Source organism: Arachis hypogaea, chromosome 18 (genome assembly GCF_003086295.3).
Source record: "Arachis hypogaea cultivar Tifrunner chromosome 18, arahy.Tifrunner.gnm2.J5K5, whole genome shotgun sequence".
Lineage (NCBI taxonomy): Eukaryota > Viridiplantae > Streptophyta > Magnoliopsida > Fabales > Fabaceae > Arachis > Arachis hypogaea.
In genome coordinates, this window is record NC_092053.1 from 1230314 (window position 1) to 1233965 (window position 3652).

General features: G+C 33.7%; 1 long non-coding RNA gene across 1 annotated transcript; it reads right to left on the minus strand.

Annotated features, from left to right (window-relative positions):
• Positions 1–1403: 1403 nt before the first annotated feature.
• LOC112772270 (uncharacterized) lies at positions 1404–3242 on the minus strand. The gene is made up of 2 exons (XR_011876236.1): positions 2877–3242; positions 1404–1844 (listed from the first exon to the last, which is right to left on the minus strand). It is a non-coding gene; the product is annotated as an uncharacterized lncRNA (long non-coding RNA).
• Positions 3243–3652: the final 410 nt, after the last annotated feature.

Here is a 3652-nt window from a genome sequence, read left to right on the forward strand (position 1 = left end):
GAAGCCAGCTTGAGAGGGAGTGTTGACTAGATCAAATCAAAATCAGATTCTTAATTCCTTTCTAAAAGAATTAATTATAAATCTTTTTTTTTTTTGGTTTAATTTAAGTTTAGGGATTTTATGATTAAAAATCTTTTCTTTATTTTAGGCTAATATTTTTTCTTTCTTTCCTATTTTCTAGTTCTTTCTATTTCTGTAATTCCTCTGTAAAAAGACTGATTTCCTGTACATTTGATAATATAATATATTCAAACACTTCAACTAAATCAATGAATGAATGAATCAATCAAACACAGCAACATTTAAGGCTTTCTAAGACCAACCAGAGATATCTTGAAGATGTAAACAAATGAGTTGCTCTTCATAAGAAGATACTCTCTTGAGAAGTTAGCTTTCAGAAGATCCTTTTTGCTAACTCCATACTTGTCAGTTGTTAATGCAGCAGAGTGGTTCTTTGTCTTATCAAATGGAACTGCTAACTCATCTCCAATTTTCCTTGCTACATGGAAGCTTTTAAATGCCTCAGCAAATTCATTAGCCGTTACAAAACTATATGGTTTCTCTTTGTGCATCAAATACATATGTTTCCACATATCTTATTCCAAATTTTATAATTAGTAATGAGATGTAAAGATTGGCCTACTTCTTGAAGGAAATTTGCTGTGCCTTTCCTCTCAGGGCATTTGAATCCCATGGACTCAAAAAATTCAAGGACAAGCTCGTGGGGGTCCTTGGTAGACTATTTGGCCATTGGAGAGGAGGATATCATTAAAAAGCACATATGTCTCTGGCTCTGGTTGCAATTAGGCTATAAGTGCAGTTCCCTTTAGAATATGAATAAATTTGTCTAAGGGCATTTCATGATTTGAACAGTTGTGGAGCTGTCTAGCCCAGTAGATATGCCATCCATGAATAACGCTTTTGACGGACCAACCCATCTCCCCTAAAAATAAAGCACAGAGAGGTTGAAATAGAATTACACACAATTGATTTACTAAGAGTTTGATCACTACCTGTGGTAACACGCTTTTTTTGTCCTCCGGATATACCACACAACATTTCGTCCCCTACTAGAGTATCAGCACATAATTCTAAATCCAAGATCTGTAGATCACAAATTAGATAAACAGTGGAAACCATAAAAGACAGTATTTATGTCTGTGATGTTGCAATATTGTGAGAAATCAGAACTACTTGAAGTTGAAGATGCCACCTTTAGTATATATTCTGTTATGTTTGTGATGATGAGAATCTTGCTGCAGAAAACATGAGTATCATGTTTGGCTGTGTTCGTCTATGCATAATGCAGTTATCTTTATGTTTACTTGATTATTTTTTCCTTTTCAATTTGTGTGATGCTGGTGTGTGGCTCAAAAAAGAAGAAATTAAAGGAGAAAAATAAGTGTGTTAAAATGTAAGCATTTTTTTATTCATAATTGTCAAATATATGTGAAATGTATACCAGCTTGTTTTGCCACAAGAATACAAGATTCAGATTTCTCTTTCTTCCACTCAGAATTACATAACTTTGATATGCTCACAATACATGTATTCAAGTACCCCTCAAATTCTCAAAAATACAGCTACCCCTTTACGCTTTGGTGCCGGGCCTCGGGAAGGTGTACGTTCGCCACTTGCTATAGTCGGTGGGACGGTTGAGTTTGGTTGTTTGCCACTTGCTGTTGTTGTAGATGGTGGGGCAGTTGAATTCGGTGCACTACTTGCCGTAGATACTGGGCCGGTTGAGTTTTTCCTTATAACTAGCCGCAATGAATATGAGACAATTGCAGCCATTATAAAAGACACCAAGATCATTCCCACGGACACGTACATGTTGATGTAGGCTGTTAAGTTATTCAACATACCACAAACAGAAATTATGATTACCAGACGAAAACAACTAAACAAGTAATTATGCATCGCTGAAAATGAAATTTTCTTTCAAAAATATTTTGTTGAATCTGCCAATAAATATCCGCGGTATAACTTGTAAATGGGTAGTTTAAACAATTTTCTGGCTAAGGACACAATTATGCAACAGAATAAACATAAGCAGAACAATATAAATAAGGGTAAAGTAATAAATTCGTCCCCTACGTTCCTTAAGGTTTAAAGTGTCCTATTTGAATCCAAAAAAATTTCATTTAACTTCAATATAGTCCTACCATTAAGTATTTTAGATGGTGAATACTATGGTGCCTAAAAAGTGGTGTCTATTTACTAAAAAGAGTCAAAAGTTATTATTTAATTTAAAGGATATAAGAATAAATAATTTTAAAAAAATCAAAACTTACTACAAAAAGTAAGTTAGGCAAAATTTAGGCAAAAACTCATAGACACCATAGAATTGGCCATTTTAGATACTTTAAGCCTTAAAGAACAAAACAGAATTACGTCCGGGACCAATTTAGTATTTTACCACTATCCAAGACAATATAAACAAAACAGCAGCTCAATTTACAGAAATTATCTACTATCCAACAATATAAATTCACATAACAAAATAAAAACAACACCAACAATATAAAAGCAGCCTCTCAATTCACCATAATAATATAAAAACAGCAACAAATCAACTAAGAGGACGCAACAAGGACGACAAGAGGTGGAATGGGGTGCTCGAAGAGGGAGAGGGTAGCTTTTAGGGTTTCATTTTTTTCCTTCAGAAAGCCAAAAACGAAAAAAATTTACTCAAAAATCAAAACAAAACAACATTCTAGCCCTGTTAGCAACAATGAACAACAAAGAAAATTTACTCAGAAAACAACAATTAACCCAGACAAACAACAATCAACAATTAATATAATTAAATCCAGGAAAACAGCAATTAACTTCCAAAAATGAAACTGAAGAAGCAGGGATGGATGGAGGCTTACCAACGGTGACAGTGACTGAGCTAGGCGAGAGAGAGAGCTCTTGAAGCCTTGATCAGAGAAAGACGACGAGGACGGGAACAGAGACGAAGCAGAAAAACGCCCACGAAAAGCGAACGAGCGTGAGCGATGGGGATGAGAGAAGTCCACAACTGAGTTGAGGGCCGAGTAGACCTTCGAGAGGCGAAGGCGGCAACCGCTGGCTGTCACCGTCGGCGGCGGGGGATGGCATGCGTTTTGAAGCTTGAATGTTGCTGCAGATCTGATAGGGTTTAGGGTAGGGTTTAGTTCGTTTGTGGTTCGAGAAGAGGGTTCTCTCTTATTTATGTACATATAGTAGGGAGTGTTTATGGATCGAGTGAAATCGAGTTTGTCATGATTCATATCCTATCCTAAATATATATTAGATCTATTTTTTATATTTTAATTTGATTTTAAATCCAATAAAATTTAAATATTTTCAGGCTACAACTATATCAAATTTAAACCGAATGAAAATAAGGTTTTTAAAGTTTTAATAATAATTTTAAAAAAATTATTTATAAAAAAACTTATTTATAATACATCTATTTATAAAGAAAATTTTTTTTACCAAAAAGTTGATATCTATATTTAAATTTAAATTTGTCCATAAATTATAATTTGGTATTTTTTTATCTATTTACTAATTCAACAATCTATTCTATCTATTTTATCTATTTTATTTTATATATTATATAAAAATAAGATTTTTGCACTTAATGATGGAACTGATGTGGCATGTTTTTGAGAGTATTTCT